This window comes from Ambystoma mexicanum, chromosome 1p (genome assembly GCF_040938575.1).
Source record: "Ambystoma mexicanum isolate Mex_15411 chromosome 1p, UKY_AmexF1_1, whole genome shotgun sequence".
NCBI lineage: Eukaryota > Metazoa > Chordata > Amphibia > Caudata > Ambystomatidae > Ambystoma > Ambystoma mexicanum.
Genome location: NC_090921.1, coordinates 764,271,221 through 764,283,846, shown reverse-complemented (window position 1 = coordinate 764,283,846; position 12,626 = coordinate 764,271,221). Strand labels below are relative to the sequence as shown.

The following is a 12,626-nucleotide window of genomic DNA, read 5'->3' as shown; positions in this document are numbered from 1 at the left end:
AATATCAAGCTACACAAACTAACTCCTGGAGCGAGGCGCCTAATTCCACCTTGTCACGAGTGGACACTAGAGAGAATTTAACAAACTCCATCATGGCTTCTAATAGCCTAACTTATGAAACATCACTCCCCCTTTTGATCCCCGACCAGAAATTTGACCATAAGGGGGTCAAACCTCCCACAATGATGAAGGTTAAAAGTGAGTCTCTACTCGCATGGAATGCTCGTCTAAAAAAGGCACAAATGCCAATAATAAAGGATTTCATCATGGACCAAAGAAACTTTGTAATAAATAACATTCGGAAAATAGATGGAAAAGAGACCAGAGAAGGTCTGCGCAATAAGGTCCTTGCTTGGTTGCGGCAAAGAACTGGACCTGGTGTGGTTAGACGCACTGACTTAAAAATTCTGCGTAGAATGGACCAGAGTGACTGGTGTTCACAACCTAACAGTGACTGTGCTTTAGTGGGTTGTGGGGATAGTGCCTTACCTGCGTTTCTCAATTGCTGTAAATATTTCCCCAGAGGGCCCTCCTCCTGTAATTTGATTATTTGCCGTATGCCGGCTACCTGGTTTGTTGAAACTTCCTAAGACTCTCTTTTGGAATTACTTACATTGTATTATCCCTTGTTTAGGCTCTTGAATGTATTGATGTTTTGTTTTGTCTTGTAAGCGCCCTTATGCCTTTGGGTCCCATGGCACGCTATATAAATTAAATAAAGTAAAGTAAAGTATTGATACACGTTTTCTTTCCCCTTTCACTGTTAAGCTACTTCCAAACAAACATTTTATTATTAATAAAGACCTTCCAGCTTTCTGTGCCGTTCGATTTTTTTTTCCCATTATGGACATTGCACATTGTCGCCGTCCATAGGGTCCCACTACATTTCCTCCTATTGAATTAAATTTTTACTGAAAATGTTATGTATTACAACTTTGATTTATCCAAAGGTTGCGTATTGATACATGTTTCATTTTCCCTTTCCCGCTCAGATACTTCCTTCCCTATTGTGATTGTCACGGATTACAGCTGCCGAGTGACGGCTTTTTTAACCGTCAAATGCAACTGTTCGTCAACGGTTGTCTGTGCGTCATAATTCACTGGGATGACCGTGTCGGACCTCTGTGTCCTTACGCTGCTGTCGCCATAAGGAGTAACATTCCATCCTTTCTGGTGGTGTAGATCACAGCGGTTAACGTCCTCTTGCACATCAATATGGGAGGAAAACGACTACTGTGGCAGCAACGCTTACTTTCTGTGCGTGAAAAAAAACAATGTGGCCATTAACATTTTCATTGTCGACCAAAGAGACAAACTTACTACTTCTATGGAAATGTGAATAGGGCGATCATTTCGCACAGTTCATTGTGAAACAAAACTACTTTACTCATTGCATACAGCGATGATTTCGCTCAGTTTATTGTGAAATAAAACTACTGTACTAATTCTTAAATGTTAGTGTTTTTTTTACAAATTTACTCTCTGTTTTCACAATGTGGCATTCTACGTTGCAGGTCGTAATGTTTTCTTTTGTAGGTGCTACATCAGGGCACGTACTTCCATATGGACGAATTTGTTTAAGCTGCCAAGGAACGCTACGGAGAAAGGTACTGCATAAGACTTGCTTTGGCTACGGGAGGGTCAGGCCCATATCATATGCTTTAGTGACGTCAGGCCAATATCTGTCACCGTCAGGCCAATTTCTGTCACCCAGATGCCCTATTAACCAACATTAGTTCCGAATGATTAGTATCTTCTTAAAAGAGGAAAGATGAGGTAAGGTGCACTGAAAGTGTTTGCTGCACAGAAATGTTTGTAAAATAATACATGGTTACACCCTCCCAATAGACATATCTTCACACCTTTCAACCTGTGCCACTTACGAAATTATGTGTCGAAAGGTGAGTGGTAATGGTGTTGCTTCCAGTATTTCTGATGTCATTGCACTTCCCATCACAGAGTTTGTTTGGGATTTTATGTAAACGTAAGTAGACTACTCCTTTGCGTTTTTTACGCACATTTTTACAGAAGAAATTACTACATGTACAACACATGTATGTAGAGGTCATTGACAACGACCGAAAAGATTTGTGTTGTGCATGTGATAGTGTTTTGTTATTTAACAAGTGTCGTCATGTACATAACAAATCAAGTGGTTAGTGGCCACAATGTCGGGGATGTGGCTAGTGGCCATTACTGGGAGGGACAAAACATTGCATTGAGATCGCCATGTACACCAGGGACTGCCTTTCTGGTAAAGGTCTTGCTCATAACCACACATTTCTCAAGGACCACAAATGTGGTGCTGCCATTTTTCTTTCTGCAGCCTGCAATGGAAAGCGAAGAAGGCTTTCTATCCAACACCCGTCTTCCCTTTCTATGGTGGGCATCTTGAAAAAGGATTTCTTTTCTTCAGCCGGGAAAAATCCTCTTTCTTGGTACCACGGGTTACTGCTGTAAAATCTCGATTGCTAATGGCATTCATCCCCCACTCTTTGGGGAGGAATGGGGGTTAATGATCCAGATACGTCGGTATGCACTCTTATTTATATTGTGTTGCACACTTGCCTTGTGGAGTTCTGCTCCGGAAATTTTTCAGTTACAAGTTCCCACAAGAATATACAATGTACTTCCGCACTATCAACCAGTTACACATGTCACTGTGAAGTGTGTATGACTTTTCGAACACGCCCCCATGCTGTGCGCGAGCATATGATAATGTGGAATTCTTTAGAAGGTGGGCCATTACTTCAAATGCACCTTTACAGTAGTATGCTCATGTGTTACTATTAGAACCCTGATAAATGTAGTAGAAATGTTTTCTTTAAGTACTGTTATGATGCAATTACACTACTAAAAACCTATGGCATTCAGTTAAAAAAAAACGTTGCTAAAGGGACGTTATGGTTACGTTGCCCTCCCAAAAACCTGTAAAATTCACTACAAAAAAAAACTTTGTTGAGGGGACGTTATGGTTAGGTTGCCCTACGAAAAACTTGTGCACTTCAGTAAAAAAAAAAAAAAAATAAAAAAATAAAAATGTTTGCCGTCCCAATTATGGTTCAAACCGAAAAATCCCTGAAATTCGCCAGTTATGGCAGACTGAGTCCCCATACTTGCCATCACCACTGTGCACTGCCAACACTAACACCCAGAACATGAAAGATTTAATCTCAAATGTCACTGACGACATCACATGTTTAGCGCCTTTGTTTTCGTTCCCTGACATATATATATATATATATATATATATATATATATATATATATATATATATATATATATATATATATATATATATATATATATACAGTAAAAAAACTTTATTAAAGGGATGTTATACTTCACAGAGAAACCAAAAAACACTGCACATTCCCCCATTATGGTAAGATAAGCAACCATAACTTCCACCAACTATGTGCATTGCTAAGACTAACATCCAGGACATCAAAGATGACATCACAAATATCATTGATTACATCACTGATGCCATCACATGTCTGCGTCACTTATTTTGGTGCATTGAACCCAGATATCACTAATTTATTTTATCCTACTGTTTCGTTCTTTTTTTAAAAAAAAAAGAATGGACGGATTTACACCAAATTTGCAAAAGCCTCCTTTTGGGACCAAGCCGTCGCTCCTGCTGCAAATTTGGTGAAAACTGATCCATCACTGTGCACTAAATAAGAAAATCCATCCAGCGGTTTGGACTATAGGCATGAGCAATTTTTTTTTCCATTGCATCTAAGGGAAAAAGCACTATTAGTGAAAACACTTTAGTTGAAGTGACATTAAAGTGATGGCTTAATGCAACAAAATCCTTGTAATTTGGCACGTTTAGAAGCTAGATCGCCTCAATTGTGCATCCTCCCTGAACAGCCCATGAATACATTGATGGAATCACAGATTACATCACCTATGACATCACTTACTACATGATCAATGACATAACTGGAAACAAGAGCAAACTGATAACAGCCATGACCTGTTGCCACATTGGCCGGTATGGCGGCGGTTGCTGTCTAAGATTTTTCTCAAAATTCTAACTAATAATAACCTTTGACTCGCTGTACAGATTTGGATGAAATGTTCCTAAGAAAAGGTTAGTTACAAGCCCCTTCAAACTGGATATTTTAGGGAAGATCCATTAAAAGGTGGAAAACTTATTAAGAAAACAAAGAAATGCTGTTTTGAATCTAGTCCCATTAATTTTCAAAAAGTGCTTCGATTGACACCAGTCTGTAGCATGAAAAACGCAGGATGGATTTGCACCAAATAAGAAACAATTTGGATACAAAGCGATGCAGATGTGCCTTTTGGTGGTTTGGGGTAAATCAATGCAGTAGTTTTTTAAAATATTTGAAGGATTAAGGGGGGCATTCACTTCCAACACAATGTTTATATATCGCCCACATCTCCCCAGAAATCTATCCTTTGTTGCTGGATGTGTGTGGTTACTGCTTTGATACTGCGGGAAGCTGAAAATGAAAAGTGGTCAAAATTATATCAGGATACAGGTTGGAAGGGGGCAGGGGATCAAAATGGCAGTGGGGGACTTTAAGGGTGTTGCTAAGGAGCCAGTTTGGGGGGAGGACATTTTTGGTTTTATCAGTGGAAAAACACAGGAATCTCGCAAGATTAATGGAGTAACGTTGCAAGACATGCATAGAAAAGAAATTATGACACACGAAACGAAAGGTGAAGGGGTAATGGGAGGGGGCCAGGTAGGATATACACAAGGGGGAGTCTGAAAGGACCAATGAAAGCTCCAGGACACATGGTGAGTGTCAGTGAGGACGGTGAAGACTTTGTGAGCATTTTCCATTTACCACGGTAATCAGGAAATGTTGTTACCAAAAGAATCAACATACTCAGCATTTCCAGAGGAATGAATACCGGGAAAATCGTCCGCAGGTATACAGGACGGCAGCAAAGGGGTTAGCGTAAGAAATTATCATGGAAATAGAAAGAGGGGGAAACAAGGGGTGTAAATAATAGCCTATGGACCACTGCAACTTGGTGATAGTCTTTTAAACTTGCACAGGTGGGATCACATCTACTGGGCAGGAGGATATGGGTGTTTTGAAATAATTGGTGTAACATGTGCAGTGGACCCTGTGGGCACCAGATAATTTGTTTATTTTTGGGAAGACATGGATAGTGAGCAGGGCAGAGCGTGGTTCGAGCTGGCCAAAGGCAACAACTAGTGGATCACTAGTAAAGGCTAGAGGGCAGTGGATCCTGAGGCTGCTGGCGATGGACGTAGGCTAGGGCCAGTGGGATTGGGTGAGGTATTAGGAACAGGTTTTGGGCCTCAGCCAGAGGCCATCCTTCTTTTTTAAATCAATAGTAAAACATGTACAATCGACCCTGAGGTCACTAGCTAAAGCCCACTCTGTCTTTTAATAGATGCAGCAATTGGACAGTGGCTGCGTTCAAAGGCCATGGCTAGTGAGCCACTGGAAATGGCCGAAGGGCAGTGGATGCTGAGGTTGCTGACCATGGACTATGGCTATGGCTAGTTGGATCTGGTTAATTACTAGGGAGGGGGATTTAGGTCTCCGAAAGGTTGACTGCCGCCAATGGATATGGCCGAAAACCATGGCCACCGGCCTTGCCTCTCCTAAAATCTACCATGGCCACAGCCAAAGTTCATGGCTAATCAACCCCGGAGAAACTATAGCATAACAAAATCCTTAAAATTCAATGAAAAAAGAGAGTTAAGCGAGAGCTAAGGTGATCTGATTTATCGCAACAAAACTCTTGAATTTCCGCGGGTGTGGGAAGTGATGAGCATCTTAACTCTGTACCCACCGAAACCCTGTTGCAAAGCCCGTGAGCACAAACATGATGTCACATAAAGGGTAGACTGTTAGATACAAAATGAGGGGACATCAAAAGGGGGTGGGGTGCAGAGTTAATATGCTCATCACTTCCCAGACCTGCTGAATTTCAAGGTTTTGTTTTTGCGATAAATCAGTTCATCTTCAACCTTTCTTAACTAAAACTTTTCAGACATATATATATATATATATATATATATATATATATATATATACATATATATATATATAATTTGAAATTCATGATGCATGTTGATAAGCTGATGAGTTGAGTAGTTGAGTTCTATAATATTTCAGAAGATATCTCAGTGTGTCAAGCACTTGTTTCAGAGATCTGTGTTTACATGCCATATCACAGTTTTAAATCCCAGCATGGCAGAGTTAGCCTTTCCTCTCTGTGATGCTGATAATCTTGAGTATATAACCTTTGGGGATAGTAACACCATCTGTGCTATAACAGAATGGACCCGCACCAGAAAACGCTAATTATACAAACACACGTAGCATCAGTATAGTGCGTGTCTAGAGCTCGGGCCTCCAAACAAGGATTGTTTCAACTGTGTAACCACCACCAACGAAGAGCATAATATGTTACCCAGGAGAGGTCACTAGGTAGACAAATTAGAGACAGTGGAACCAAAGTGCCAATGCCCATGCACAGCTTTGTCACCAGATGATGCAGTGATCCTGGACAGATCATCTTACCATATAATGCTGTGTTGTATTTAGCAAAAGAGTTTGCCTTCTGACATTCCCATGGTATGGCTTATTCCATTACTTGCTCCTTCTTTTCATGTAGGCCATTTGAGTGAATAGACAGGCTAGAGATGACCAAATGTCACATAATCTAGCAGGTTTATTATAAAGTCTGCTTGTGGGACACAAAAACTGTTTTCTTTTTTATACAATTTCAAATATTCTTATTCACCTCATGAATAGCAATCTTGCCAGTCTATGTCAAATGATGACTATAAGCAGGTGAAAGTACAGTAAACTTTCATTTGCCGAATATATTTAAATCTTTCAAATGAAGTAGACGACTCAGATGTGAGCTTTTAGGTCTCCATCAATTAGTATTCCAATAATTATAGATTTCAATGTGCGGCAGAGAAAATAAAGCTACAAACATTCATGATTGTCATAGCATGTTTCTGCGCAGAACTATTTAAAAATAGTTCTGTCAGATTTATGTACTTTCCAAGTTGGCTACAAAACAGAGTATTATTTTTAGTTCATGAAAGTCAAAATTCGCAAATAGCTGCTGTATGACAAGAATTGAGAAACAATATGGTTGAGTACCAAAATTGCAGACTAAGCCAAAAGTGTGGGATCCTGGGCAATTCAATTAATCTCACAGTGCCTAATATTTCAAAGTTGTATGCCCCTTAAAGTCCTTTCGTTTTCTGTGTGCACTCTTCAAAATATCCACACACATGGTTTAATTGGCTATAATGTTCCTTCATATATAATAACAGTGGTCATTGGTATATAGCACACCACAATTTGTATCTTGTCTCACGCATGGCAACATTACTTTAAAAAAACAGGGCCTCTTCTGATCTTAATCCACATTCGGGGTGGATCAGTTGTACATACTGGACAGCTCTGCTCTGCAACAGAAAAGACCACCACTCTATTCACAACTTCAGAGGACCCCATGATAGAATGCAGGCAGCGATCAGTGATGGCCATTCTGAAGAAATGACAAAAGTCGCCCCTCATGATGAAAATAAAGAAAACGCTTCAGCAAGGCCCCTGTTATGGATCAGCAAGGCATCTCTTTGTGATGGAGAGCTGCAACTGCAGGGTGAGTCTTCCTTTTTCACAAGTCTGGGTGGAGGGTTCTGCGGAGTCCCCAGGCTCAACTCAAGGCAATGAACAATGCAGCGAGGTCGCCCACGAAGAAGCTGGTCAGCCCACAGAAGGATTGCTGGATGCTTCCAAATGCTTCCAAGGGCATGATCCTCAAACAGAGGTTGAGACTGGTTCTTCCCACTAGTCCAGGGGTCCAATCAATGATGAAGGCCTTCGGCAAAAGAACAGGGTTTTGCGGGGATGGTTGAAGTAAACTGGCTATCTTCCAAAGACAAGTTCAGAGACGGATGCAGGATGCTCCTGTTAGTAGAGGTCTTGGCTCCAGCAAAGACCTGTGAAATGACTGCACGGGTCCGCCTTTGATGCAGGTTTTGAGTTGAAGTCACCACCAAGCTCACCAATGGTAAGGATCTGCACCATTTAAATTGGTGGGGCTTTCCAATCCTACAGAGCCTGTGGCCACCACACCTGTGAGTAACAGATACACTCTGGCATGGATGTGGACTTGGACCAGAGTCACAGCCCCCAAATCTGGCTCCAAAAACATACAGCCACTTTGCCCTGGAAACCTGGAGCTTTCCCCAGGTAAGGGTTTACCATACATGGCAAATCCTGCCCTGTGAGGGCAGGAAAAAGGACAAACGTCCAGATGGCCAAAGGACAGGTGCAAGTCCCAGAGCACACCGTTTTAAAGTATATTGTACTTTAATTGGCATCAACCAATAAAATGAAAAAGTGCACGACACAATAAAAAATGCAAACGGTAGGAAAGTATCCACTGCCACCAGCCCGCCCTGGACATGTCATGCAAGTAACCATGTTACAAATAAGAAAGTTATAGGGATACAAAAAAGGACCCGATTCATGGAACGTTTTCCTATGGGATTGCGCCATTATAAACCACTTCCATGAATCAGGCCCAAACAGGGCTGGACTGGGAACCAAAAGTGGCCCTGGAGGTTTTTTTTCAAAGTGGCCCCATATTTCGCCAAATTTTTACCAAAGGGGCCCCATATTTCACTGAAGGAGCGAACACAGCACATGAGCCCAGCGCTTCTATGAGGGGATGGAGAGTATCCCCCCAAGACAATGTTGAATAACATTTGTCAAAATTAATGCATTTAAAGAATGTTTTAAACATATATGGATAAAAAAATGCATGTTTTAAATAAGTTTAAAACTTGGGACTGGCTCTGAGGGGCAACTCTTCATGAGGGGGCTCACTAGGTCAGCATGGAGGTCTAACTTGTCTTGGGTAATGCTTTGCTGTTTTTGGATCAGGGACACATAAATACCAGTGGCCCTACAACAACCTCACATGCCGCATGGGCACTGCGCTGTCTGTTTGCATCTCGTGAGCATTGCTTTGTCTTTGCAATGGAGATGGATGCACACTGTTGGCATTGTGGGTGATGCACTGTTACTGTGTAGCCCGCAAAGGCGTCATAATCTACCCACTTTCCAGGGGCAGGCAATCAGGACACTATAGCATTGGTGGGGGGCCTTGAACACTTCTGGGGAAGGCTGCACTTGGGCCCGGTGGTATGTCTTTGATGCCCATAGCCACAGCATTATCCGGTACTGCCTGCTGATGCTGTCTCACGTGCACCCTGTTGACTGCTTCTGGGATGGGCCCACCGCTGGCTGGGGAAGGGGGGGGTGGCAGTACCCGCCCACATGCCTGCCCTCTTGAGTTGCTTACGGGGTCTAGCCAGCCTTCCTAAGTCCTGATCTTGGCTAAAGATGTAAAATGCGTATTCTTTAAAATGCCTAATATTGTGAGACTTTATATTCAAATATAAGTTGAGATTGGCGGAGTTATATTTTTCTAGCCAAGGTGTCCACTGCCTGCAGCTTGCTCACCGCGCAGAGCCCTGGCCATTAGCACGGTTGTAATTGCATTAGGCTGGCAAGGAGGCACTTTCATGCTGGGTCCAGCTTGGGTCAGCCATCCACCTCTATTCACAGCCGGCGCAGAATCGGGGCTCATAACACGAAGCACACAATCCCTCTCCTCAGAGAAAAAAATTGCTTGCTAGGCCCGATATCGATTTTAGCACGGCAGCCAACACCGACCCCCCCCCCATCCCATCCACCCGTCCACTGGCAGAGCGGCACCCCCACACCCCAAGCAGCAATCTATCACGATCAATAGTCTGCACACACCTGAACTTTAGTAATACTGCGGCCGGCGGTTGTTGCAGCTTGCACAGTATTCACTGTATTTGCCAATCTTCGCAGTGGACTCTCCAGAAGCACTGACTCACTCAGAGCAGGAGCAGGCAGTCAGTGCACCCGCCGCTGTGTGCCTGTGCGCAGCCCTGGCAGCCTCACCTGCGCAATGGGAATAATTATCACACACCATGCAGTAGCTTGCTGCAGCAGAGCAGGGCATGTGCATTTCGGGCCCCTCATTCGCAGACGCGCGACCAGACCAACCCGGGTCTTTGCAGCCAGCGGCAGACGTCTGCACCAATTTACAGTGAAGCACTCAGGCTGGTTGGTTGGTCCCGATTGACGTTTTTGTTATCTTTATGTATAGTTCCGCGGCAGCGCTAAACAAAGAGGCCCTGTGCCCCGAGGCCCACAGGGGAATGTCCCGGTGTCCCGGTGGGGCAGTCCAGCCCTGGGCCCAAAGTGTCTCTACTGCACTTCATAGTAAGGTGATGTGTGAGGGGAAAAATGCATGGAGAATGTATTTCGCAATGGAGAACGGTGCTCTCCTGCACCGAGAGCCATAGGGACTGATCAGTGCCCCTAAAGCAGCTGTGCTTACCAGGTCATGTGACGTAAAAAGGCTTCACTTGTCACCAAATGTCAGCACAGGTAACAGACAATAGCAAAAATGTTGGGGGTGTCCCACCGATGTCTGTGGAGGGAAAGCAGCACAGAGAAAATCTTTCCTAACCGCTGGCAACATCTGCCAGGTTGTTCACACACCTTTCTGGCTACAAAGCCCCACTTCTAACTAGCTGAGAAGCCCAGCGTTGCCCCGAGCCTTTGTGAAATCGATCTGTAGATGGTTGATGAGTTGGCAGGTGGAGGAAGGAGGCTGTCACACACTTATTTGGAAGTAAAGATTATGCAGGCGCATTTGCTAAAGGCGGGTGTCCCATTGGAGCATACACCAGGGCAATGGCACAGGAGGGCCATGTGTAGGTCTGGTCATTAGCTTAGTCCTGCTTGGTTCTGATGTTTCCGGTAATGTGTAATAATGTTATATCTTCCCTTTCTTTTAGGTGAAACAGCTGGATAGATATAAACACTTTAAAACATTAGAAGTGTCTGTACAATGGACCACCAGCATGCCAGGTTCCACTACATCCACGCCAGAGCGTCCCTTGGTAACTGGCTTGAATGTACGTGCCTCCATCCGTGTGTCTCTGCTGAGACTGGAAGGAAGCGAGAAGCAACGTTTTCCGGTGTCGCCATTGAGATCCCAGTAGACAAAATAATAACGATCTGCCTTATTTATTTATTTTTTACATTTTTAATGCACTCACACAGCCCGCGGGCATCGAGGAGCCTTGTTTTGAGTACTTGGACTCTGGCCATTATTGCAAGTAAATGCCTCCATACGGGAGACGATTCAGCAAAAGGTGAACGTGGTGCCAAGAATCCGACATTCCAAAGATTGATGATAAAGTAGGTGCAATGATTTGCAATGTAGGGTGCATGAGAAGCTTCTCCAACCCTGGGAGAGCCAACAGTTAACAGGAACGTCATTCTCCCTACGGAGCAGAAGCTGTTAGCCAATGCCCCTTTTCGTGCAGAGTCAGAGGGGGCAGGGCGGGCTGAAGGCAGAGCCCCAGCCCAGGTCGAGCAGAGCCCTATTCGTTGATGGACCCCAATCCTGCACAGCTGGGGGCGGCCCTGCAAGAGGGAGCTTTGGAAATGCGCATGAAAGCAAAGAGCATTTGGGAACATTAGAATAATCACAGAATTTAATATTTGAAATATGCACGTGATAAAGATTAAAACATGAAATCCTTCTGACCTTGTAATGCACGTGGAGCTCTATGTTAATGTCATGTGTCTCACGGTCGCCCTAACAGTACATTGTATGTCAACCACAAGGCATTTATACTCATTTGCACACTTCTTTTTAATCAATGCCATGCTTGGGCTGTTCAAGTGAAGGTGTTTTATTTTGCTCACCGCAAGTACCCAGAGGAGACGTCCAAAGTGCTTCCTTCCCACACAGAGAACCCACTGGATGAAAGGACCTTAACCCAGCGCCTCCTCTGGGTGCAGGAGAAATTGCTAGAGCTGCTGTGACAGAGTTTGTTGCTTATCGCGGGGTGTTTGGGTCTGTCTTGTTCCGGCCCAATTCCTCCCCTGGAGAAAAAAAGAAAGTGTAGGAGGCATTGATTCTTATGCAGGCCTTTGTAAAGGTCAACACACTGACAAATGTCATCCCCCCTGGCGGATGTGGTGAATTAATGAATGTTTGTAGCAGTGTCTCACACACACATGTGGCTACTCATGCACTGCCAATGAGGCATTACTATCAGCTGCTGCCTTTGAATTACCATGAATGAACCGAAATAGAAATGTTCGAGGGAGAAAAAAAACAAAAGTCTTTTAAGCGAAAATTCCTTTCAGTTTTCACTCCCCTGAACATTTCTGATAACCCGCTTCCTGCCACCCCCTTACTTACCTGTGGGCAGCACACCTCCTTGTGCTCGTTATACCACCTCGTTATACGTTCTGATGTTTCGTTCTCAATGCCCTGGGTTAGTAGACTTCATTACTATTTCACATTTCACATGTTTTGAAGCGTGACAAGAAATGTGCATGGCTTGATGACAGAACTCCCGGCAGAGAAAGGATGATCAAATTAAATCTTTGTCAAAAATACAAATGAACCTTGATGATGTATGCAGGTTGGCTTTCCTTGGCCATTCTGCAAAGACCTGATCGTCAATGATGTCCAAGGCCTTTCAGCGGTTCCCTGGCTCTTCT

At 43.6% G+C, this 12,626-nt stretch overlaps 1 long non-coding RNA gene across 1 annotated transcript in view; it reads right to left on the bottom strand.

Annotated features, from left to right (window-relative positions):
- Positions 1-12,345, bottom strand: part of LOC138564192 (uncharacterized) — a 102,409-nt gene extending 90,064 nt beyond the window's left edge. Inside the window, exons 1-2 of the long non-coding RNA XR_011300200.1 lie at positions 12,322-12,345; positions 11,820-11,999 (exon numbers count right to left, since the gene is read on the bottom strand). This is a non-coding gene — a long non-coding RNA (uncharacterized lncRNA). The remainder of the gene's footprint in view (positions 1-11,819; positions 12,000-12,321) is intronic.
- Between the last annotated feature and the right edge of the window lie 281 nt (positions 12,346-12,626).